The 27,139-nt window shown below is 43.3% G+C and overlaps 1 protein-coding gene across 6 annotated transcripts in view; it reads right to left on the reverse strand.

Moving 5' to 3' along the window:
* Positions 1 to 25,399, reverse strand: part of DENND2B (DENN domain containing 2B) — a 178,849-nt gene extending 153,450 nt beyond the window's left edge. Inside the window, exons 1-2 of one of the 6 annotated variants that reach the window (XM_055813737.1) lie at positions 24,979 to 25,336; positions 20,624 to 20,644 (exon numbers count right to left, since the gene is read on the reverse strand). The gene's annotated coding sequence lies outside the window, so the exon portion shown is untranslated. Of the gene's footprint in view, positions 1 to 20,401; positions 20,645 to 24,978 lie in introns of all 6 variants that reach the window. The other 5 variants (XM_027778348.2, XM_055813736.1, XM_055813740.1 and 2 more) reach the window with 5 other exon arrangements.
* Positions 25,400 to 27,139: the final 1,740 nt, after the last annotated feature.

Here is a 27,139-nt window from a genome sequence, read left to right on the forward strand (position 1 = left end):
AAACATGACAGAAAGCCATGTCTGAACTGCCATACTTAGTTGGAAAGTCAGCAACTTGAGAGTTTGAGATCACAGTAATAAAATCAAGACCCACATCAGCTCTTGCACACAGAATGCCCAAACCCTGCAAGTGAGGGAGCTGAGCACCACCATGCCCGTGGGTGCAGCTGTGACAAATTTGCCAGCGCACACTGGATGGAGGAACCAGAAGGGATGGGTTGTTCAGCACATTTCTCTTTCATGTTTTTGAATTGCTGCCTTGTAAAAGTCAATTTGCTAAAAAACATGACAAGATAATAGTAGGTCCTGCTGAATCTGCACAGCTATGCTATGCTAAACTGATTTCTGCAGTAAATCATGTGCACTCTCAACACACAAAGGCAGGGCTGCACAGCTCTGCGAACTCATTTATACTGTACAAGTATTTTTGCCAAAAATGACAAAAAGACTGTCAGCCCTTGTTTCTTCTCTTTCTGATCTCTGCATTGAACTGTCTTCGCTTTAGCACACTGAATCAATACAAAAGGAATAAACATGCATGGTGAATCCGACCTCCCAGCAATCTGTATGAAAACCTGAGTTACACAGCAAAGCTCAATAGGTTGCAGTCAGTCTCCCACCCTAAAGCTGCACAGGCCTCAACCATCACCAGCTTCCTACCCTTCACAGTAACTAACTTTCTGGGATGTCAATTGGTCATTGACATATTGAGTCTGATTTAGTGCCTTTTGTCTTAAACACTATAAAACAACATGGTGGGGAGTGGGTGGGTGGATAATTATGGCAATATCCATACCCAGCACAGTAATACCACATCTCAGCTCATTCAGGGTGAGACATCATGACTAAGGCATATCATCCCTGCAGCAGACTGCCTAGCAGGCTTTGGACTAGTCTCATGCTACAAGTCTCAGATGGTGGCATGGAAAATCAAGAACATTATTCAATCCTGAATAATCATCTTCGTATCTTTTGAACTGGCTCTTCTTCTGTAACAGAATACAGCTACACCAGTTAAATAAATTCCTTGCTCCTTGTCAACTTTGTCCCCTGTCCATGCACACAGCAGCACTGTAACTCACCATCGGCCAACTAAGAACAAATGGGAATCTAGGCCAACTGACTCCAGATCAACACCACTGCATCAGTCGATGTCACCCACCCACGCACCCAGCTCCCCAGTGACCCAGCCGTTTAGTAAGTTTTTTCTTCACATTGCAAAATAAAAGAGTTTAGCACTGCTAGGGAGGAAGAGGAGTGATCACTGTATTTCAGAAGCACAGGAAGCACACAAATGTTGCTGTCCATTCCCACCAGAGGAAACACTGTGTGAGAACTACAGCAACCTTCCAGACCAGCATGAAACCTGAGTCAGCCCTTAGGCAAGCTGCTGAAGTCAATGCTTTGCTTTCAAGCACATGCTCAAGTATTTGGCTGAGCTGGGACCATTTTCAAGTGTGGGTTGCCGAATCCCACTCAACGGTTGCTCCAATGACAGACTACAAAAGTATTCTTGATATATAATAATGCAGTAATTTATGGGGGTGCATTCTGCCTTAACCAGAACCTCAGACTCATCTGTTCTTCACAAGCAATTGTTTCTTAAGGAGTATTGCTGTGCCCCTCATCTGCAAATGCTGAAAGAACAGCTGGCAGCCGCAATAGGAAATGGTTTACACTGATTGAAAGCATTTCTGAAACCCCACCAGTTCTGCTCCACAAGAAAAAAGAAAAAAACCAAATCCAAAAAAACACCAGTAACAACAAGAAAACCCAAGAGAATTCGATAGTCTTTATTCTGCATCTTTGCTGAGAAGTAAGGATCTTTGTTTTCTCTTTCAGACCATCCTGTTATTCACACAGTGAATTACAGACCTAACCAATTCTATAAATGGTTGTTCCCTGAACTCATGGTTTAAGTTTAGGTCAAAGGAAGATGTGAAGCATGACTCTTCTCTGGCAAAGTAAAGCCATTCTGATTCCCGACAATGTTATGTTTAGCTTATTTTAACTATCCTGATCTGTTTCCCGTTTTCCTCAAAATCATTGAGTGGTGGTAGATGTCAGAAGAAAAAAATTCTGCAACCCTCAGTCAGAAAGAAAGGTCATCTGAAGGCAAGCTTGGCGCCAGAGCTAGGCACTGCCATCCCCACAGATGCACACCAAATCAGTGCAGGTGCTGCCTGTTGCCTGCTGGTGGGAGCACAGGCAGAGTAAGACCTCCCAAACCTTAAGTTTCAATTTTAACATGATACCACCAGCCTACCCAATTAAAAACCTTGGAAGCAAATTAGACTGCCTTATCTGGGTGTCTGGCAGGGGGGGAGGGGGGAAGATCCTATGCACAATCACATCTGATTTCCTGCATAGTTCTGCTCTGAAAAGCAGGTATTAAAGGAGGGGAGTGCCTGGGTAGCAAACAGCCTTGGTCAGACACTCCTGCTCACCTTCATTGCAGACTTCAGTACAGTTACTGGAACAGGAGCAAAGTGGACAGGCACGGTCACAAAGCCTGATGCAGGAGAAAGCTTCCACCTTGTGCATTAGCATCTCATTTTAAATGGAAGACAAAAGCAGCAGAGATTCTCTCTAAGAAGTTACTCCTTTTCTCTTTTTTTTCCATCTTCCTCCTCTTCTAGAGAAAGTATTCTGTAGACAAATTGCATACAGTATGTGCAATCCTCCTGCTTGGAAAATTTTGCCTGTTATTAAAATGAAATGCAAAACAAAACAAAAAAAATATCCATTTTTGATGTGTTTGCTTGTCATGCCAAGGCCCCCAGCTTCCATTCTCAGGGATTTACTAAAATATTTGTTTATTTATACAGGGCTGGAATTCTGGACTACCAGGTTCTCTTCTGGCAAGATCTTTGGCCATGCTAGGAGGTGGTAGCAATATTAAATATATTTCCAGTGACATCAGTAGGAAAGTAACTGTGCTGTAACGGGTAACAGTTACACAAGGGTGTGGGTTTGCCTGTCCCTTGTAGATACTCATCTGTGTTAAGGATAATGAAAGATGCCATTTCACCCCATCTAAGACAAGGTGCCAGTTCCTTTCAATTCAGTGAACACAATTGCTTCACCGGTCCAGTAGCTGCAATTTTCTCCTGTCATGCCTATCAGCTCACGGGGAGAGAGTCTGAGTCACAGTCTAACCTCCGGTGCTCGCCCTCCAACACCACACCAGTAAGTGGACAGCGAGAAGATAAAGAAACTCTTCCTACTGGGTTTAAGTAATTCAGTGCCTTGAGACAGGTCCCTGAGATGCTGTAAGATGACACCAATAAATCACAAAATTTTATGTATAAATAAAGGTTGAACTTCTACTAGCTTTACAGATTTCAAGCCTTTGAGACTCAGGTTTCCAAGCTTTCCCACGTAGCTATAAAACCCAGAGAGGGTCAAGATTTCTAATAATCACTGAACTCCAGGAACACGGGCCTTAGAAGAAGGAAGAAAAAAACCCCAAGCTAATATAAAAAAAAATCCCACATTAGAATTGGTAGAGATGACAAGAGTAACAAAGAAAAATTGGGGTGGGTTTTTTTTTTCCTTTTGTATTTATCACCCACTGTCTCCCACACAATCACACTGTGTAACAGCACACTGTGATGAAACACTCCTAGCTCCCACTTTAAATGTCCTTAGCCACCGTAACTGTACACAGAGCAAACAAGAACTGCTTCACTTGCCAGCAAAACACAGCAGCATGTGAACTACAACATGGCAGCCCTCACAGGGTGCATAAGGATGAAAAGTAAAAAGAAATCAACCAGACCAGAATTTGAATACTGTAAGACCAGACCAACACACCCCGACTCAAATGTGTCATTAAATGTAGCACTGCAGACAGATATTTGATGACCATTTGTAGTTTCAATGATAGCTTTCTCTCCCTTCATGGAAGTTGACAACTACTTCTTGCAGGATACCACCACCGTGTTCAGAGCATGACATAACTGTAGCCTCCCTAGGGAGACAGGGATTCAGGATGTGACAAATCCCACGTTCTGACACCACATCCTACCTACTGAAGGTCAGCTCTTCCCTGCCCCACACCTGCTGTGTTTGATAAATCAGAGGAATTCATGCCCCAGAAACGGCACTTCAGGAGATGAAAAACAAGAACAACTTAAGACAGGATCTACCAACCCAGGGCATGATGTTTTCATACCACCAAAACTTTCTGCTATCTTCTTGAAACAAATATCAGCTTATTCATCGGCACATCGGGCTTTTCTCAGCAGGTTATGGTGTCTAAGAACATCATCTTTCCCATTCACTGGCTCTACTTGTAACTCCCTCCATAGCCATTCCTGCAATTACTATCTCCACCTGAATCATTATGTGCTGCCTACACCCCAGCTTCACTCAAAAAAAAAATCTGTATTGACTGCAAAAACACATGCTACCAAAGACCCTTCTTCCAGACCAAACTGCAAGCAAGCAAGCAAGCTGCTGTGTGCTCCTGGCCTAAACAACCTGATCGGGATTTTCACAAAACGAACACACAGAAACCCCACATGCAGTAACTTCATCCCAGTCCCCAGGGAACATGTGCATACAACTTATAACCCTGGGGGACCACAGTGCATCTGATGTTCCCTTCTCTGGAGAGGCCCCATGCTACGGATGGAAGCTATGTGGAAGTATACTGTTGAAGCACAGATCAGCCTATCAATTTCCCCTTGGATGTATAGTTCCCTTTGAACTCTCTCATAATTGCCCCGGCCTTGCACACACATGTTCATTGCCTGAACTGTGGGTGGGAGATTCATCTGGCGCCAGCTCTATGCAAATCTTGAAAGGCTTAATTCTTACGACCACTGAAGTCAAAATGGGCCTTTCTATCGGCTTCTCCAAGTTTGGGACCAGACCCATGTTCCTTCATTTTAAGGGACATCGGAACTGCGCTGAATATTTTCATGCAAGCACAGAGTCACCAGGTTACTTCTGCAAGACCTGGAGAGTGTCCTGCTCAGCCAGCTTTTTCCACAAGCTCTCAAGGCAGACCTCATTCACTGCATTCTGTGTTCATTTTCTTCTCATTGACTCGAGGACAAATTAAGACAGGAACTGGCCACAAATAATCCTAGGCTGGAAATTAGAAAAACATTTCTAACCACTGAACTAGTAAAGTACTGGAACAGCTTTCCAACAAGCAGAACCAGCATCAAAACGGTACCGGCTGCATCATTTAAAAGGGCTATGTCCACCTCCCAAAAGCAAGGCATTGGTTATGACTGCTTAAAAGGATCTTTCTAGGGCTCTTGACACCTGAGGCAATGCTGCAGGGCAGGCAGGTAGCCTCCCCACAGCGGGAACCTGACTTCACCACACCGAGCCCTTCCTGCCAGCACAGCTCATGAGCACTGTGTATCCAACACCCAACAAGAGATAACTGGAGGACAGATACGCTGTTCTCTGAGCTCATGTTGCTTGGGAGTCCCTGTTCCCTGGGAATTTGCCGCACACTGACAAAGGTAGTGTTGGAGCCGGTATCAGAGTGAAAAGGCTGCTTAAGGGGTATTGCTTGGGTCAGTAGAGTACATTTCTCCCACCCCAGCTTTCTCATCCACATGGATTCTGCACCTAGGTTTTTGAGCAGCTCTATTTAATATTCAAAACAAAACCATACACTGAACCAGGTTTATTTTAATGCTCCTTTAGTGTGTAGGCAGAATGTCAACTGGTCCTAAAGAAACTGATTCAGGGAAAACACTCTTTTTCTCCTCTTTTCCAAAACTTATTTTCAACCAGACTCTTCATTAACACAGAAATGTCCCTCTCTTTGGCATGCATAAAATGTAATTAGTGCACAAAGGGTAAGACAGCAGGGTGCCATGAAAATACAAATATGAGACTGTGCTTTTCACTTTGTTGTATTTGGTTCAACAAATAAAGCTCACCAGTGCCACCACCCAAGCACAGCCTTGTGGGCCCTTCGGGTATCATCCCACCCACACACCAAAACAGCACAGGACAGAAGGCAAGACAGAGGGAGGCTGCCTTAATGGAAAGCTTTCTTTTATCTTGCCAGACAGAAGCAATGCCTAGAAAGTTTTAAATGAAAGATGCTGCAGGGCAGAATGTGCCTATCCTGCAATAGCAAAGCATCCCCAGAGAAAAGCAGTCCCCACTACTTAGCAGGCAACCATATGCCAGCAGATGAGTTTACAGTTCAACCTTAGGCACATGTGAAGTGTTATCACAAGGTCTAGCTGGAACAGCTGTTTGGGTGAAGATGCACAATGCCCTTCCCTGCCCCCCTGTGCCTTTATGAGAAGCATAGAGAAGACACTGGCTTCTGCTAACTCAGCATATATTTGCCAACTCAAGTGGGCAGAGACAGTAAGTAGAGTGCACTGGCCGCCCCGGATAACCATATGGGGGAGGAAGGGAATGGATCACCCACCCCAGCTGCAGAAAGCTTTACCCTGTGACTGCAGGGGACGCCAACAGGCAGGAGACAGCAGCTCCAGCCCATCAAGACTCAACAAATTTCTCAGTCTGCCCCTCAAGAAGTCAAATGCTGGAGTCTCCCTTGCTTCAGCTTGGGGTACACTCATAACTCACAATTTGGCCTCCATAAAGGAAGCTCTACTGTTCCTTACCCACACTCAGTAGCACTTTATTCACTGAACTGTCCCACAGAGCCTAGAAGGACTTCTTACGTAGTAAAGTTTGTTTTTTGGGGGGGGCTACTGGCGGGGAGCATCTCCCCAGAAAATAAAGAGAGGGCTTTGCTCACCAACACTGGCCTCTTGAGCCTTAGGTGATCATTCTGGTCCACATGCCTACAAAAGACAGACTCATGTTCTGTATGAATACAGCATGAAAGATAATAATAATGGGCAAAAGTGGGCTGGCATGGGTGCCCTGGGAGTCCCACAGCTAGTCCAGGTTTCCAGAAGGAAAACCTGGAGGAAGAAGAGAGATCCTGTATGTTCCCTCCATGAGGACATCTTTAGGGCTCTAACATATGGCTGCATTGCTCTGTTTCAACACTATGTGCTTGCTCAAAGAACCGAAACAGTCTCCCCAAAGGATACTCAAGTTAATTCAAGATACAAGTTCTGTAGGTACTTGTACATAATGGTGGACACATTCAAAAGGTCTTTAATGAAATAAACACAACACATAAAACAATGCTCAGCAATGAACACAAGACTTATAGGAACATAGACCATTTGGAACTGAACTCAGAAGTTTAATCATTGGGTTTCTGGATATGGTGAAATTAGCCCAGCCCTATCATGAGCAAACATTCCTACAAGGCTCACAGCACAGGAAAGGTTGGGACTAGCAACAACAACTGCAAGAAAATAAAGTTTATCTAAAACTAATCAGTATATATCAACTCCCCATATATGGGTTTGGCTTTATCAGAAAGGGTGAAGTGCTGTATTGTCAAACAGCAGATGAGAGTTGCACATTGATTTGGATTTAAGATACATGTTCTTCAATTACTCTCTCAGGTTCCTGAGGGAAACAATGGAAAAGGATTCTCAGCATCAGAGGAATCTCTACTGAGGGCTCAGTTTATACACAGTCTGTGTATTCCACCTTCCATATGGAAACAGTACCAAGTGCCTTACTGTGAGCTTTTCTAACGAAGCAATAAGATTCATGTACTTTCTTGATAATTTTTTTTTTTAAAAAGTAAATCAAACAACTCATAGTACAAATAACACAAGACAGACTAAGGCACATGCACGAGGCAACTGAAATGGGAGGATGTGGAGGCAGAATAAAAATATTCTTCAGAGGAATGTGAAGCCAAAGGCAAAAAGATGACAGAAAACACAAAAGGAGGAAGAAAAAAAATCTAAAAAAAACCCAAAAAACATGGATACAAAAATACCCTGGAGCCATTTGGAAGAGATCTGTATACAAAGGTGAGGGCCACAAACAAGAAAACAGAAATAAGAATTTTTAAGAACCCAAAAGACCTTCCCCTACAGCCCTCTTACCTTCAAGCCCAGTGTCAGAAGCTTTGGGTCGCAAAGGTTAAAACATGACTTTGCACAGACCCCAGTGAGTTATAAATGCAGATACAACTCCAAAAGATCAGCGAGAATTGTGAAGGACCAGGAGCACCCACTACAAGAAAGACTGAGAGATAAGGTATATGGCACCATTTTCTTATCAACCTCTTCGAAAACAACTTATGCGGAGGAGCAGCTGAGGGAACTGGGGATGTTTAGCCTGCAGAAAAGGAGGCTGAAAGGAGATGTGATCACTCTCCACAACTACCTGAAAGGAGGCTGTAGCGAGGTGGGTGTCGGTCTTTTCTCCCAAGTAACAAGCAATAGGATGAGAGGAAATGGCCTCAAGTTGTGCCAGAGGTGGTTTAGATGGAATATTAGGAAAAAATTATTCACTGAGAGTGTTGTCAAGCACTGGAACAGGCTGCCCAGGGAAGCAGTTGAGTCAGCACCCCTGGAGGTATTTAAAAGACGTGTAGATGTGATACTCAGGGACACAGTTGAGTGGTAGTCTTGGCAGTGCTAGGTTAACAGACTCAAAGATCTTAAAGGTCTTTTCCAACATAAACAGTTCTATGAGTATTTAGGGCATTTGGTTATATTCAGAAATACAGAAACAGCCTGCTGTAGTGCAGGCAAATACAGAATATTCCACAAGATTTTTCTGTTGCTTCCTGCAGAATTCAGATTTGTTAGCTGGAACTCAAGATCCTGGGATTTGGCTCTTGATGCTTCTCCTTCACCAAGTATTAGCTTTTCAGGTGCTCCCCTGATGCCAGCCTGACAATATTTCCAATGTTTGTCATAAACAGTCTCAGATCACATCTGTCCAAGGTTCATTTGTGCTGCAAGGCCACAGGGCAGCTCCAGTTCAAAGAAAATTTGCTAGAGACAGCAGCTGTATAGCAGAAAGCTATGCTGATTGCTCCCCAATAGATAAATGAAAATGCTTCATGTTCATACACATGGATTTGTTGGAAGTAGTTTGCCCTGAAATTTTAAAGACAAAAACCTGTAGTACTATCAGCTCAGTATTAATTACACACTTTTATAACTGATGCCCAGCTCCTTCAAAGAGCTGAATTTCTTCAGCTGGAGAGGTCAACAGACCCCCTCTTCTCAGGATTTTGATGGGCAGCATCCTCACGTTTTACAAAAACACAGACACAAGAAGAATGCTTCTCTGTCTCTTTTGCAGGCATTATCCTTGCATGAAATGAAGCATAAAGGTTTTCACTAGACACATGCTTAAGGATGAGAACAAGAGTTACAGCAGGTTTTGCTCTGTCCCCTTAGGCACCCCTAGGCCTCACACACAACAGCTGAGACACACTAGCTATAATCTCCTTAAAACTGTTGCTGTTGCTGCGGTTTCCTCTGACCAGGGAGGTCAAGGATATTTTTTGGCCAAGAACCTTAATGACCTAACAGCACTAGAGACAAACCTTTTTCAGCTATTCGTCTGCATTCTTCAAGCATGAAGACATAAAGAAGGGGAAGCACTGAACTATGTAAAGTTATGAAGGAAAGAGAAACATTCCATGCTACAAAGCCATTCGAGTTAGCATCTCATTTGTATTCTGGGATATAAACATAACTTCTCTCCCATATGCGATTCAGATTCCCATACATAATTTTCAAAGACCAATGCTGCATAAACCCTCTGCTCTGCCCTGGTGAGGCCGCATCTGGAGTGCCGTGTCCAGTGCTGGGCTCCCCAGTTCAGGAGAGACAGGGAACTGCTGAAGAGGGTCCAGCAGAGGTCTGCAAAGATGATAAGGGGACTGGAGCATCTCCCTGATGAGGAAAGGCTGAAGACTGGGCCTGTTCAGCCTGGAGAAGACTGAGAGGGGATCTTATCAATGCCTACAAACATCTTAAGGATGAGTGTCAAGAGGATGGAGCCAGGCTCTTTTCAGTGGTGTCCAGCAACACGTACGAACTGAAACACAAGAAGTTTCTTCAGAATATGAGGAAAAACTTCTTCACCTTGAGGATGACAGAACACTGTCACAGGCTACCCCAAGAGGCTGTAGAGTCTCCTCAGAGACATTCAAAACCCACCTGGACGTGACTGTGCAACCTGCTCTAGGTGAACCTCCTTTAACAGGGGGGCTGAGCTAGATGAGCTCCAGAGGTCCCTTCCAACCCTGACCATTCTGTGAATCTGTATAGAGACAAAATGCACAGAGAAGTAGAAGATGAGGTAGGAAGGTACTATGCCACCCAGATTCCTGCCAATGCCAACAGGAATGAGAGAGATGAGTTTAGGTAGACAGCTGGGCCTGTGTCCAAGCTAAAATCCCCAACGTTCCCAAAAGAAACTCAGAGTGCATTTCTCTCTCTTATTCATGCATAGTTTAGAAACCTCCAGAGACTGCTCTGCAAACTGAAACAATAAAACAAAATGTCAAGACAACAAATGGGGCATTGAATCTCTGCCATTTGTTAGAGGAAGGCCTTTTCTGATTTGAAGGCAGTACCTTGTTTTCACTTCATAAACAGCAAAGTGATGCAGAGTAAGCATTGTCTTCTAGAATGACCTAAAAGAAGACAGAGTGGGGCAGAACAGCATTACTTGGCTAGATCAATTACTTTGAAAAACTTCAACAGGAAATCCATCCTGCCACAGGTATATCTTAGTATTTTCCTAACATATGTCATAACAGGTACATTGTTAGAGATACTGAGAAATAGGAGGAATCCATTTTATTTTTTATAATCTGAGGAAATTAATTCCAGTTCCACCTCTGCTCCCAAAATCCTATTATAATCTGAGAACGGTTGCAATATATCAGCGGTGAAACAGTTAATGTTTTGTTCTCGTTCACAAGGTAAGCATTTAAAGCTAAAGGTAGACCTGTCTTCCCTTTTCTTTGAACAGGAGAAATTCACTGCTGTTATTTATTCCCACACTTCGCTTTGCTTGGAACTGAGAATTTAGTTTCTGGAAGAAGATAATAGTGTTTATGCAAAAGTGGTAAAGCAAGTACCTTGTTAATCTACAGTGAAATATCAGAGAGGTAGCTCAGCAGCCACAGGACTCAAAACCCCAGCTCCATCTTTGGCATATTAAGCAACTCTGGCCATGCAAGTAATTTTATTTCCCTCTGTTTTGATTTCTTAATCTACAAAATGGAAATACTGGCTAAAGTCATTCAAGGACATTACAATATTCACAGTTTCATTCTTTGCTTTTATCTAATGTTTGAATGAGACCAAAAAAACTCACGTTGCACAATAAGCCAGTTGTGCAGATACATCCATTTTCCCATAAAAAGCAGTTAATGAGCTCATTTCTTTTTCAGTTAGTCCTGTAGCCTACTCTGGCTCCTTAGGAAGCTCTCCTAGCATCAGCTTAATTCCATGAAGTGTTCAGCACCATTAAAATAGCATATTTTAATCATGCTTCATTTAATCAAAAACTTCCAATTACTTCTAGTAATAGCTCTGATCAGCTTTGCAAAGCACTTTGGAGAATTGCAATGAAAACGGCTGTATCAGAGCTAGGTATTATCACTTGCATAAATGTGACCCAGAGACTTCAAAATACATATAAGAAACATCTTTATGCCTTCACTAACTCAGACACTGCTCTGAGTCATACAATATTCCTCAAGGAAGAATTTCAAAGCATTTAACAATGAAAAACCTTGTAACACCTTTGAAAAATAAATAGTGAAAAGCAGGCACTCACACAAATTGCTTTATCTGATGCTGAAATACAGCTGTCTCTGGAGCAAAGCATAATACCCATTTAACAGTACAAAGCCACAGAAGCATAGAGGACACAAAGAAAAAAATATTATTGTATCCATTTAGAGCAAGGGGGGAAGTCTGTGGAGGCAAAAGAGCAGTTAACCAAACCAGAATTTAAATAGGACCCCGTGCTTGATACCAAATTGGTCAGAAATATCCCTTGTTTCCAAATTGGGTAATATTCCAAGGAGGAGCCAAAAGCAATGAGTCTCTGTAGGGATTAGTAAGGGTAGAAGGGAGGGTTTTTTTCCTGGTTTGATTTACTGGCTAACTTAAGCTGTACTGTTTATGATTGTTTAATAGAGTTGGTGGGCTGACCTTGCGTTATGTTTAGATGACACTTTAATGTTGTGGGGCAATCACTATTACATTCTTGTGAGCTCAGAGTGTCTAGAATGATTGCTTAAATCTAAGAGATGTAGTAACCCCTCAGGCAGACAGGCACAAGTGTTAAGCCACTTTCCCAGCACCTGATCCACATCTCATTTGACAGCCACAGTCTCCAACAGGACTATGCCCTCAGCTCCTTTCTGGACCACTGATATGTCTTCTCTGTTCAGGGGACAGATGCCACACACTGAATCACCAAACCAAACACGCTCTTGGGAGGTCTTCTACCCGCATAGTGAGCCATTCCCAGTACTGTTTAGCTCATGAGAAACTGTTTAGTCAGAAAGTCTTAGAGGACCTTGCAAAAACTAGTTTTCACATCACACTCCTTGCTTTGCCAAACCCACTAGTCCTAATTCAAAGGCAGATTTCACACTGCTTCCAATCCTGCTGAAAAATTTACATTATTCATTAAGCAAGGGTAAAACGCTATCGTACTGGGACTTTTTTTTCACTATTTTACTTTATTCACTATTTTACATTAAGTGGAGTAAGAAATACTTCAAGAAGCAGGGTAGCGAATGCAGGCTACTTTTCTTAATCAGTCTTTCAAACACCATTGCAGAAAAGACTGAGATTCAGCCTGACAGTAAGGAAGAGCACTGTAGGTGGTCATCGCAAATTCCAACCAGAAGCATGCTCCTCACAGTGCAGCGATCCCTCAGGAGCTGCTTTCTAAATAAATGGAGTAGAAAACCGATGTATTAAAGGCATTGGTTTTCTTACAATTGTACTCCCAGATGGACAACTGGGCACCACTCAGCCTTAAAGAAGGATATATAACCCTCATCTTGGTAAGTATCAGCCATAGAAAAACATATGTTTGTCCCTGTTTTTCAATTCACTTGCTGTTGCTACTAAGCACAGTACAGAAAACAATCAATGGATCAGGTTTCCAAATGGCAAACAAAACCACTGGGAAGATCTAACTCCATTTTCGGCTTGTTGGGAGGGTTTTTTTCCATTACTTCACTATCCTCTTCTAAAAAACACAGTATCATGCTGTTTGCATGCACGTTAATACACTTGCATTTTGCTAAGATAACTCAAGCATTTATATAGATCAAGGTTTAAACTTCTATTTCCCCTACTTTGAACAACATCCTTTACAAAATATAAAAAGACAGACACATTTTCAGGAATTTTTTTCTGGCTCAAAAAAACACAGATGGGGTTTCAGTCCCAAATATGCAATTGGCATTTGGCCCAGTGTAAAGATATGCCCAAACCACATGAGTACAGAGCAGCTGTGGGGCCAGGGAGCAGGTCACAAACTGCCTAAACCAAGGAGACTTTGCAGGAGCGAGTCCCTCAGGCCAGAGAATAGCTCTGAGGAGAACAAGCAGCAAGTATACTAAAATCACCTCCATTCAGTCTCATGATGAGTTGAAACTATTTTCTGTCCTTTTAGCATTCCTTTCCCCCATTTGAGCCAGAAATTGCCACCCAGCCTGGTCTTGTTTAAACCATCTCCCACCATCAGCTTACAAGGAGAGAGTTTCCAGACTAGTAACAAGTCTAGTATGGTACAGAAAGAAACTTTTGGTAAATACAATAAAGTGCTGTCATGAAAGAACAGCCAACTCTGCTTGTGACCCAAGCTCTGTGGATGCATCTACATGAATGTAGAAAAAGATCAGAAAAATTAATTACCAGGGGACGAAAAGAGAGCAGCTCACTTAGCCAGCCTGCATCCCCTACACAAGAGGGGGAACGGGAGGAAAAACTTACAGCTGCAGCACCAAGTGTGAGTAAAAAGACACTGCAGAAACCAAAGCATGGTTGAAGATGTAAATAAGGCTCCTGTTACCTGCTTATTCTCCCCTTTATTACATCCACATAGCTTAAAAAAAAAAAAAAAAAAGTAAAATTGACCCAAGTGCAATCCATTTACACCATACAAAAATGTATTTTGGAAAAGTTGCAGCAAGGTTTTCAGGGGACTCAAGTCACTCTATCAATTCAAACAGGCATCATGTATAAAAAGAAAAGTGACAGTTCCTACAGAAACCAAGGGACTGAGAAAGAAATAAGGTTATTTGAAAGGTTTTTTAGAGAAGGTGTTATCAAAAACCCAATTTCATCTGAACATGAAAATTTCAGAGCCCAGTAAATGTGTGAGATCTATACACCATTTCCTATCAGGTGGCTGCCAAACAGATTCTTTACACATTTAATACAGCAGTAAAATAAGGCACTTATGTAGCATGTTTAACTGTAAACATATTTGTATTATTTTGTGTAAACGAAAGCATAACCTCATAGATGCTACAATTACTAGATAATGGGAAATGTGATGAGAAAAAGGAGAGTCAGAACTTCTGCTGCATTACAAAAAATAACATAGCAATGCCTTGCACAGTCCTGCTTTAACAGGCCTGTAAAACCTATATGCTTTAAGCCTCTAACAAAAGTGCCCAGCTGGCAGTTAGTGAATTTTCAGGTGCCTTGGACAGTCCAGCTACTTCGAGGGAGTAGTCTTGAATACTCTTTGCCGGGTCACATATCACTGCTATTCCTTTCCTTCAGGGCTTCACCTCATATTTGGCAGAGGAGCATAGCTGCAGCTCCTTCCAGTGTCAACACTTTCTCTTTGCTTAGCTAGAGGTGTCAGTGCAGAGAAAGCACAAGGTACTGCTTTCCTAAGTTCAGAGCTCCCCAAGTCACATGCACTTTTCAGGCTCAATCTTATGCTCACTGAAACTTTACAGTACAACTGCCACCACCCTTCAGAATGCAATTTCAGCCCATCACATCTTTTCCAGGTTAGAAAAGAGATGCAAGAAACCACAAAGGTATGTGTCGTAACGAATAGCTTAATACAAACATGTAGTAACTTTTGCTTCTTTAATGTACAGATCTCAAGGAATACACGGAGAGATATCAGTTATCCCTTTACAGATGCACAGAGAAACTGAGGTTGCAGGTAATAGAATGCCTTAGAGGACCTCTGAGCAAGTAAACAACAAAGCAGGGAACTGGACAAGAGATTTGCAAGCCAGTAACTCTACCTGGGTTTATGTCTTTCTATAGACATTGTACTTAATAGTAGTTGCTTCTCAAAAAGAAATAATTCTCTTTTGGAGAAAGACAAAAATGCTCTTCTTTATGGGCAATTATCCCCAGACTGGATAAAAATCAAAGGTATAGGAGAACAAAAACACTGACTTTACAGAGCAAAGCTGCTTTCTTCAGAGCCTGAAAACAAAAGTAAAGCAGATATTTTGGGGTAAATTTGTTTTAAGAAAGAGGCTCATTTCTGTTTCAGTAGAGAGATATATACAGGCGTGTAAGTATCTTAAATACAAGGAAAACACTGAAACAGTAAGTTGCTGACTTTGGCTTGCAATACTTAATCACATTCCTAATGTGAAGATCCTGAGTTCCCTCTAAGAAGAACATGTGGATGTTTCATTGTTAAACAATTAGGCCAAAGCCACACTAAGGATTTTTGTATCTGGTTCAAACTGACTTTAATGGAAAATGAGTACTTAACTGTGACTTAGAAAATCTCAGCAGGGTTGTACAAAAAGCCAGAGCATTTTTTTATTCTATTTGAATCTAGTCTGGTTAAGACTTTGTAGAGGACTGAGAACCTATAAAGATAGGAAATTGTGAAGGCAGAAAGGGTCTTTGCCTCCTCCACTCTCTGGTCAAAATGAAGTTTAGGGATAACTGAAACATCTGCTGTGCCAACTTGTGTATTAAAGCTAACCTCTGTTTGCATCAATAAAAAGGGTTTAATCAGCATACAGAAAATGCTGCTTGGAACATTTGTTAAACAATATCAATAAAGTACTACCTTTTTAATAGTTACAATAAATACACACAAAATATAAACCTAGGCTACACATTGATGCACAAGAGTGTATCTTTGCCTCTTGGCATGGGTTTCTAATGGAGGTGGTGGTAGCAGTGTAGGAATGGTACATACAATATACAAAAATAACTGGCACCTTGTAACCAGAAATACTGGTTATGACTAAGTCTCAAAAATCAAACATAAGTAGATACAGAAAAACTCACGCTTAACAAGGAAAAAATAAAAGGATTAACATATCTCTATACATTAGTCTGTTAATAAATATTTGAGATTAAGTAGTTAAGAAACATGGTATTAAAAGCCTAAACTATCCTGCTAGTCCCACCAGATAATCATACAAATTTTTAAATTAAGTAACTTTATTTGAAATCACCTTCTAGTTGGAAAAAAAAAGGCGCCTTTTGAAGCACTCAAAGGCAGCAGCAGTATTGTTGTCTCAAAAGAACTACTCTAGGTATTTATTTACAGTTCAAGATGAAAGAAAATACTTTGCCTCACAACATATCTCTTATTTTCCTATTAAACTAAACTGAAAATGGAAAGAAAATGTTTTATCTGTTCCCAGGATTACCTTCCTGAACCTTCTCATCTGTACTGATGCTTCCCTCATCTACCAAAGTTACATGCAGTCTTTCATTCATATTTTGTTGAGTGCTTTCAGATTTAAAATTAATGATGCTATGCTGCTACAGTATCTCACCGTCTTTCTGCCACTGTCTGAATTCAGCTCCTGGTTGTCTTTTGTCATTTGCCCTGCTCCAGAAACTATTAATCCTAATTTGATTCAGAAGCCCTCATCATTCAGATTTTTAAAATCAACATCATAAATCCTAGAGATGAAAATAACATAACTCTGTTAGCCCCAGGTATAGGATTCCTGCATCCAGTTATGGATGTTATGGATGCAAGTTATGGAGGTATGTCCCTTTGTCATGTACTGGGGGGGGGAAACATATTGATCTGTCTCATTTATGTCAATGAGTCTTGGATCAAAAAGTTTCTCACAGACATGCTAAGCATCCACAAAAAAACCTCTCAAGACAGCTGACAGGTACTTGCCTTTTACTATCTGTGTAACTTGGGGGGTGGGTGGGTGGGGTGTGGTGATGAACTCAGAAACAATTTGGAAAATCACAGTCAGAAGTGCCAGGTGAGGAAGAGTTGAGTAGACACCACCTATATACTGGTATAATTCACCTGGTCCAAGTCATGCTGCTTTGTGTGGTCTCCACCCCAGCTAACCTTCTGAGTACATGTTTTTCAAGCAGATGTGGTTGCCAACCTGTTCTGTTGCAAGTATAGGGAAAGGGAAAAGGAAGTTTTGGTCCAAGACAAAGAGCTAAGCTATCCAGGGCTGGATTCCTGCTGGGTTATCCATGGGGTCATCAATATGCATGTCCTTCAAAATTCATTACCTATTTTAATTTCTCACGTGAATATGCCACTGAACTTAATTATTCTGCTTCTGGAGCATACCTTCAGCCCATTATCTTGGATACACTTCTACAAGGCAAAAAGATCTACTGTCTCTCTGAACTTAAGAATAGGCCTGATTATTTCCTCTGTCACATCAGTCTATCCACAGCAGTTCTGGGTTGACACTAGTATGCCAGAAATTACAGTCGTGTTTATCTCACACTCACCGTGCATAATTATGCTCTCCACTAAAAACAATAATAATAATGGGTTGAACCATTAATCTTCAGAAGAAAAGTTGGTTTCACCCAGGGCAGAAAGTAAATTCTCTCATCTTTCCTATAGGCTGTGCTATGTTAGGTATCAACCTCTTCAGTTTTTTGGTTGCCAGAAATATCACGGTTCACAACAATCCACCCAGCTGAAAAGATAAGTACATAATTTCTCTTCAGCCATATATCCTGGAGGCATATACTTATGGAGGTGGATGGATAAACAGTGGATTTTTCTCATAACTTTTTACCCTCTGCTGTAATTCTCTCTGAAGCATGTGCTTGCCACTGAAAGCTTCATGGTTCTTTTACAGTTTCATTTGGGAGAAGTCATCTTAGCTGCGCATTCAACTTCTCTGCTAGTTTCTTCAACTCAGAGAGAACTGTCTTGTATCAAGAGAACACAACCAAATCTTGTATTAAACTGGTTTTAGAGTGCAAAGCACCATCTGACACCTCTCAGTGTTCCACTAAATAACAAATCTGAACATCAGAAAAAAAGGCCAAGCAGAGGAATGTCACCAGCTGACTTCTTGCAGCTCAAATAGCTGCTATTAGGGACTGTCTATGACAGACAAGAAGCCTCAATGCTCACAGGCAAATTAAGAATCTCTCTGCCACCATTTATCCCCCTTCTAGAGCTTACTAAACCCCAAGCTACAGTTCAAGTGGTACCCACAAAATCTAGGTCTCACATCCCTATATAGCCTGGACACTGCAGCAATGCAACTAGAGGGTATGACACACACTGTTCATTAAAGCCCAGCTGCTGGGTTTGGAGTGCTTTGAGAGGGAGGCTCAAGGGCTAAAAGGAGAAAGAACAGAAGCACACAAAGAAAAGCCAAAAAGGAAAGAATGACAAATGTTTTTCTGGGAGTCAACAGGTGAGTTTCCCCAAAGCACAGATGAAGCTTTACTCACATGTAAAACAGCCTCTCTTGAATTTATTTTTCCAGTTACCTGTGTTGTCCAAGTCATATAGCCACAGGAAAAGCAGGGCAGGCCAACGAAGATTATACCCAGCTCACCTTGCCTAGGTGAGAAGGTAGCTCTGCTACCCAGCAACATCTCCCTTTGCTTCCCAGGCCTGAGGACATCTCTGGAGAGAAAGACCAGTTCCTCTGCTGGCTGCTCTGCAACAATGGCCTCAGAAGGTCCTGCTCAAGGTGTTGGTTCAGAGGATAATAAAGCACTGAGCCAACCAGCAGGAAACCCCTCAGCACCAAGGCACTGGGGAGGGAAGAGCTGAAGCACAACACCTATGAAAGTGGGGAGGGAGGCTTAGAAGATATCCTGAGGTCTGTTAATGCCAAAAAAGACAATCAAGGTTGTGCTATTAAAGTCCAGGAGTACCCATCAGTGTCACATGGGCTTTCAGACAAGACAGGTGCCAAGGAAACAGCATGAGCTCCTAGTGCTTGTCCTTGGTTTTCCTTGCATTACAATTAAAGAATTCAGGGTATTTACAGATTTCCACATGAGAAATTGTGATGGGTACATCCATAAAACACTAACAGAAAAACATGCATACAAACCTAAAGGTGCATGGATTGTATTGACGAGTACTGAAAGCCTTTTTAACAATTTTGGAGTTTGTTAAGTAATATTCACAAAAGGCCTATAGGTATGTTCAGATTATTATAAGCCTTTTCTTTCTGATCCCTTCCTATCCTTTGCTACTCCAATCTCACTTCTCAAGTCAACCATTTCTTACACAGTTTGAGTGGCATGGGGGATGTTCTGCTCAAAGACTAAAGTTAACAATATACCAGGGATATAGCAGGTAGTGAAATGCAAGCTGTGGTATGGAACTGCTGCCCAATATGCAACCTAACAGTGGAAATCATCAGAGCCTGCCATCATACAGGAGATATGGTAAGCTTTTGCACTTTGCTGATCTGCCATATCTTCAAAACAGTGTTCCCAGTTAATAAAGCTTCTCTGAACAACACTGGCTAACAGGATCTTGTGAGCTTAGAGCTGGGATGAAGAGGCAAATTGGAAACTGCAATCATTACAATCCTGTAGCACACATAAGAGGCACTTTCACACACTGCGAGTCAATACGCCCAATTTTGCTTTAGCGTACTGTACCCACACAGAAAGAAACATGACTTCAGGCCCTTTCCAGTGACTGTGAGCGATAAGAGTTTCCACCAGGACAAAGGATCAAAATCATTAGAGCTCCTCATTCATTCTGCTCCCTCTTGCAAAAACTACTTGCCCTCCCTCAAAGAAGTAACAACGTTGAAAGCAAAAATGTCAAGAGACAGATCTGTCTCCCAGCTTGAAGGACTTCTCAGAAGTAACAGAATCCACATTTGGAACATCTGCTCCTCACTGAAGAAGGGTTGCAAGATCTTCCAGGGTAGCTCTCCTGAAGTACTTTGCTTTCTGCCCTAATACTTGGAATAGCAGGCAGAGCAGGGTGCTTTGCACAATGCTACAGTTAGCATTTGTCCCCTGTGATTGTGACTAGATGTCCCATGAAGACAACTGATCTTTTTCTTAAGAGGAAAAAATGCAAAAATTCAGTGTGACGACCCCATCAAAATGATGAAATGAATAATAGTTCTAAAACTTCACACAATGACTGTTTTTAATAATGTGGGAGTTTGGGAATAATGTTAAATGCTTCAACTCAAAGACCTGGTTTCCTGTGTTGGCACCAGTGCTAACACTAATGTTCACACATCAAGCATTTTTACATCTTCATTTTAAAGAGAAATTAGGAGACAGATATACTTAACCTGAAATAACTTCCCATTCCTCTGTGTGTGAACACACACAGGGTGCATTTTTGACAGAAACTCACTGTGCTTTCACTGTGTCCTTAAGGACTTCTCCATTCGCACAAATTCATTGAAGTCTCAGCTACACTGCAGCAGCTCACAGGTTTTCAGCATACAGATACAGTTCAAACAAACATCTTCAAAGAATAATGAAAGGTCACATTAGAGATGAACACCTACTCTTGTCCTATATCCCCCAACCTGGGGAAAAAAAAAAAAAAAAGCTTATACCAAAATGTAACAAAAGCACTGGCTGTATGAATTATAGTATTGATTTACCTGGACAGTTCTAACTATCTTGGTATATGCTCCACAGAGAGGACAAGTTAGGTTACTCTAAACAATGTTCACTGTGGATTAAGCTAATCCAGTCTTCTTCCAAACTACTTCTGAACTAGGCTGGCTAATAATACAAAATTACAGACCTCAACTGATGAGTAGGAACTCCTACTGTAACCCACTGCAACTCAATCACCCCTATCTATAGTTTGGCCATGAAGTGTTAATGTACTAGGTGATCCTTGTCCCTACAGTTTGTAGTGATGTGGACTTCAGAGAGTCCAATGGCTAATGCAGAATCAATCTTTCAGGCTTAGTCCCTAGGGAATAAAAAGTTTCTAATAAAATGTGACAGCTGTTCAAAGCCTATACAAATGAAAAGAGGACTTAAATCTGTAAGTCCATGAGCAAGCATCCCCATTGTTCAAATCAGTCTTCAAACTTGATTTCTGCATATCCAAAGAGCAAGGACCATGAAAATGGCACCTATGGAAGGAGGAGGATCTTCACCACAGCCCCTCTCTACCTGGGCAGAGCTCTAGAGCAGCACAGGAGGATCAGGATTTCCAGAGGCTGCACAGCATCTCACAGGGTGGCAAGACTTCTCTTCCATGACATTTAACTCGACACATCTTACCAGCATAAGGCATTTCTTAATGAAAAAGAAGCAAGATACAAGAAAGGATTTTGCACTTGGATTAGGTGTAAGAGTGATGAGTACTAACCCTCAGCTGATGTACATACACCCAAAAAAACATAGCCAAAACTCTTTCTAAGAGGGAATTTCAGGTCTTGTAGGGTGTGACTCTCCAAGGTTTGGCAAAGCCACTTATAACCTCACCAAAGTTCAATGTGACTATGAGTGTTTACAAGCACAAGGACTAGGCCAAATTGAAAATGTAAATATTTGGATTCAGTTCCCCAAACTTGCCTCAATCTGCACTGCCAACTAAATCCCAACAGCAGACCAAAAAATCTGAAAAGCAAAGTTGCACACACTTTACAGCATAGAGACAAAACTAGCACACATGACACTCAGCACTGGGAGAAAAAAAAATAAAATCCAATTCGTAATTTAAACTGAACTTACGTTAAACAAAACATCACTGAAGTTTGGACCAAACTTCAGCTTGATTCAGCTATCATTTGGCACATTTTGGAAGTCTAATCAATCCAGATGTTGGTCCTCTGCCCTGCAAGAGACTGGGTTACATTAGCCGTGGGAGAGGAGGCACAAGTAGCTGTATCTGGATTACTCAGGACCCCATAGATGACACAATGGGTCTAGCACACAGTGGTAACTTCGACCTAAACCACATTCTCTTAAACCATCAAAGCAAGTTGTTCTATTTTCCAGGCAGATGAGGTAACAAAAGTCTTCTCTGGATCCAAAGTAATTAACAGTTGGACTTTATGATCCCAAAGGTCTTTTCCAACCTAAATGATTCTATAATTTAATTTATTTTGGAATCTCAGTCCCATATTCATATTCAGAATTCATTTAGGATCCCAGATCACCTTGAGTTCTCAACATCCATGCTGCCTGTTTTGGTTGGTTGGTGTTGGGTTGGTTTTTTTTTGTTTAAGTTTTACCCCACTTCTTTTACCTATACATAAGAATGGCAGCCAGGGATCCATACAAGAGAGTTTTGACCTCCCACAAAAACAGATCCCAAGAGATTCACTGTATTCTCAGTTGCCAGTTCCCAGCTCTTCTCAGGAAGCATTAAATGCCTTTTAGTCCTACATCTCCATCACAAACACTCACTGGAGGGAAACAGAAAGGCAAGTGTCTCACCAAGACCAGGATTTGGGGTTAACGTTTGCGGGGGTTTTTTTGTATGGTAAGAATTTGGGCCTCCTCACTCCCACTACTGTAAACTAACAAAAAGTCCATCCTCTCCCTCTTCAATTAAGTGGGAAAAGTACAAATCTGGTTCTTTAGCTTTACTCAGCTGTGGGAAACTTGGTTTTGCTCTCCAGTTAAAAGCAGGCTCTTCAGCTCACTTCACAGTGACCTCTTCACAAGGGGATAGTATCATTTCTTTAAATGCCCCTACACTAAAAATAGTCCTGCTTCCTAAACATGAGTGCTTAGCAGTTCCAGGCATTCCAAGATCCTGCATACCACTATTTTTTTTTAAACTGGCAACATTTATTTAACCAGCAATTAAAAAAAGGAGGCCCAGCCGCCCCAGTGATTCTTCCCAGAGGGTCTTAGATGTTTATGAAACACAATGAAAACAATAAAGTGGATAAAATCATGCTATTCCATCAAGTCTTTGGCAAGACTTCCCAACCAAGAATAAATTGGCATGGTACGTTACAGTCAACAGATTACACAATGGTTTACAGGGTCACCAATAATAAGGGGTCACATGCTCCTTCAAGAGCTACAGTATATGTTAAAAGTCACTTGCTTGAAGGGAAATGGCAATGCTTGGTCCTGAGCTCCTTGGAGCAAATTCTGGCAGCCACATCACAAAAGTGCTGTAGGGGTAGGAGAGGACATAAGGCGCCTTTCCTCCCCAGCGCCAGGAAGGGCAGTGACTACACTGAGTAAGCTGGCTGGGGGAGTTTAGCACCCTGAAGGGAGCAGAAGAAAGCCAGGCCAGGCAGGACTGTCCTATTTCTGAGAGGAAATGAGAGGAAAACAGATACTATGTTCTTTTAGGAACAGGACATTCTCTGTGTCCCAGTGAGACCCAGCACCACCCACCCTATCACCCCTTCCCAAGGAGCCCTGCTCATCACTCCTCCATATTCTTAGAGGAAACTGGTTCCACTCCAGAAGCAAGATGGCAGTTCTCTGTCAGCCTAGTTGCTAACACCGTGTAGACTGTAGCTAGCTTCAAAAGGTGCTGACTATATTCTTAGTTAACTTGATAAAGTAACATAATTGCTTAAATGTGTTGCAGTTTTCCTTTAAATAACTGATTTTAAAGCAAGAGGGAAATGAATTGTCAAAGGCACGAATCTTACTCTCACCCATCAACCTGGTAACAGATTTCCACTATGACACCTGCAAAACCTGATCATCAAAATGAAAGTTAAATTTAACATTCCTAAAACATACATGATTTTCTCAAATCTCACCTTATATGCAAGATACTCCTACCTTTGCTCTGTTAACTTACCCTTCCACTATGCGGAATATTTTCATCTACTGACTGTATATTAATCATGTATAAACAAAACTTTATTAAGTCTTAAAGGCAAATCAACCTCACTTTAATTCATCCTAATCTGCATCATCACAAATCAAAATACAACTAACAGTTTCATCCTTTGTCTTCCACAAGTTTTGATCACTCCAGGTGGTTTTAACTGCATTATTCAGTATCTGGCTGAAGCTAAAGACTTACTACTCGGAATAAATATTAAAGAAAACCTATTTCCCAAAGTTGATGCAACAGTAAAACATGGGTGTAGGAAACACTACTACTGACATACTCCTTGCAATAATAGTATGCATCCGGCTTCATTTAGCTTGACTACTAAAATTCAAAGTACATTTGAGTGATAAAACTGAAGTAAACATAAGAAAGCTTTCTCATATGTAGCTGCTACTCTTTGATTGCAGTGACCCACTGCTCCTTAGTAAAGCAAACGCTTGGTCCCAAGCCAAAAGCAGTACATCTGATTTTTCCCACCAAGTGAACTGCCGAAGCAGCTCCCTTAGCTCTTCAGCTAAATCTGTCTTGGGATCCTAAAGTCTTCCGCCAGAGTCCAGGTGGCTTCTCCGCTCTTTTCAACATGCATGCAAACACTACAGCCGGCTGGATAAGCGATGCGAGTGGGCACTGGAAGGGAAAGTGCCCCGGCTCCCCCTCTCTCCGGATCCGAGCCCCACGCTGGGCGGGCTGGCTCCCCAGCCCGGTTACGGTTCACCCGGTCCCGCCGAGGCGGTCTCGTGGGCTCTGTCCCTCCGGGCCGCCTCTGCCCTCGCCACACACGCCAGAAGAAACGTCCCGAGAGGCACGGCGGTGGCACGGGGCGCACCGCGCCCCCGCTCCGCCCGGCCGCAAGGACCCCCGTTAAGGATCGTGGGGCCGGCCCGCACCGGCGGCTCCGCTACCGCGGGGGTTCCGCTGTGCTGCCGCCGCCGCGCATCCCCAGCCCGGCCCGCTCCCGGGTGGCGGGCGGCTCTCGGGCGAGCCGGAGCACCGTCAATCGTTTCTCCCCCCAGCCCCGCTCCCCTGCCCAGGTCCCCAGAGGCGACCACCAACCCGGCAGCGTGGCTCCCCGGCCCTTACCGAGGCGCGCAGGGATGCGCTCCGCCGCCGGACGCCTGCAGCCCCCGTCCCGCAGCCCGGGCGGCTGTAGCTTTTTTGGAGAAGCTGGGAAGAGGGAGAGAAAGAAAGGGGGGAGGGAAGGGGGAGGGAAGGGACTGAGATCGAGGGAGACAGAAGTATGCAAAGGCAGGAAGTGGAGACGGCCACGGCCAGTGCGGGAGATTAATGGGAACCAGTCACCCGGCAGCCAACAAAGAAACCTGCTCCCCCAGCGCAGACCGGCCCGGGCTGCAGCCCCGCCGCGGCCGGGCTGCACCGGGTGGCCGAGCCCCCGCTCCCGCCGGCAGCGCTCGGCCCCGGCCCCGGCCCCGCGGAGGGGTGGGCGCCGCCCCCCCCCTCCTCCCCGCCACAGCCCCAAACCCGGGTGCTGGCCGGGCGGGAGGGAGCGGGGCAGCCCGCCAGGTCCGGGCAGGACCGGCCGGTCCGCGGGGAGATGCGATGGGCAGAGGAGGAGGAGGGGAGAACTAAGCTCCCCGCGTCCGACAACCCTCCTCCTCCCTCTGCCCTAGAGGGGCGATACCGCTTCTTTTTTATTTAAAAAACTACGAGTGCTGGGCTCCTCGGCGCGGAGTCGCTTGCTGGGAAGGAAGAAAGGAAGGAAGGCGGCGAGCGAGCGGCGTGCTTCCTGCGCCGGGCAGATGGTTTCAATCAGGGCCCGGGGACGGGCGAGCCCCGGGGCGGCGGGGCGCGGGGCCTGCCCGGGGAGCTCGGGTACCGGGGGCTGCGGCACGGTCTGCGCTCCGCTCCGGGGATCTCGGTTCGAAGCCAGCCTGCAGGGACCAGCTACAGGCAGCAGTTGGTAAGACTCTGCTCCTTGGGGAGCAGGGGGCGAGGTGCCCCGCCGGAGCACGCCCCAGCCAGGGTCCCTGCCCACGCCGGGAGTGAAGGTGGCCTCTGCGCTGCACAGACCCCACGCAGGCCACCAACAGCATGGATTGGGTCAGCTCCCTGGCACACCTGTCCATGCGCTTCTGCCAGCTCAACAGATGAGAAACCCGCACAAGACATTTGACATAAAAAACATCAAAAGAGGCAGCATGCTACCTCTTAGCAGAGCCATGAGTATTGCAAAAGACTAAGTCCGCACCTAAACCCTGAAGTGGCATGTAAGCATTTATAAAACAAGCCACTTCGCTATATAGTAACCAAATAACAAGAACAGAAGGAAAATAGAGAATAAACACATGTATTCTGCAACTGGAAATACAAATTCCACACATCTCTTGAACGTTAATCACATGCTTACTTTCTTTCCATTGACTGAAATGGAACTAGAATGGTGCTCAGCGTCAGGCAAATGTTCACAGGCTTTCCTGCACCAGGATACTTCTCTGAACCCAGAGCTGAATACTCAGGATAAACTATTCTCGGCTGTCACCACCTCATCAACAAAAAAATATATATTATCTTGAGATATTCTGATCTGTTATCCCACACAACAAGGAAATCTGGCGTAAACGTCCAGCGTTTCACAAATCTCCATTATATTTCAAAAGAGGAAATCAGGAAATAAGGGTAACTCTCATCTGGATTCTGATGTGAACGTGTGTTTCAAAGCAAAAGCTATTTCAGCTGTCAGCCTTCTTGGGACAGATGTATTTACTCAGCTGCAGAAGGAGTACTGTGTCACCGAACATCAAAAAATGGTGGGTGTTTAAATTTCAACACACAAGGAATAATTTACCTCCTGAGCAACAAGCTACTGCTACAAGAACCTAGCAGAAATACAAAATGAACACAATTTTCTTTCCTCATTATGAAAACGACATAGGAGGGCCTTTTCAAGTGTATTTCACAAGCACAGCCAGACAGCAGACCCATCCGTCTCTCCAGGAGACCAACAATAACAAGGAAAGATGCTCAAAGATGCTCAACTCCCAATTAAGCAGGAAGCAGTCTGTTCTGGCTGCTTCTCCAGCACATCAAACAAACATCTCCAACATGCTAACATTGCTTTTATCACATATTATTTTTCTCCCCCATTTACGTCCCATTCAGTCCCCCAGACCTCAAGCACCCCAGCAACCGCCTAATTTTCCTTTGAGTACAAGAGACATAACTTAAAGTTAAGTTGCATTTGAACATTGAACTGGGGCCTTCAATGTGTTTTAATGAACAAGCA

The sequence above is a fragment of the Falco peregrinus genome, chromosome 9 (assembly GCF_023634155.1).
Source record: "Falco peregrinus isolate bFalPer1 chromosome 9, bFalPer1.pri, whole genome shotgun sequence".
Taxonomy (NCBI): domain Eukaryota; kingdom Metazoa; phylum Chordata; class Aves; order Falconiformes; family Falconidae; genus Falco; species Falco peregrinus.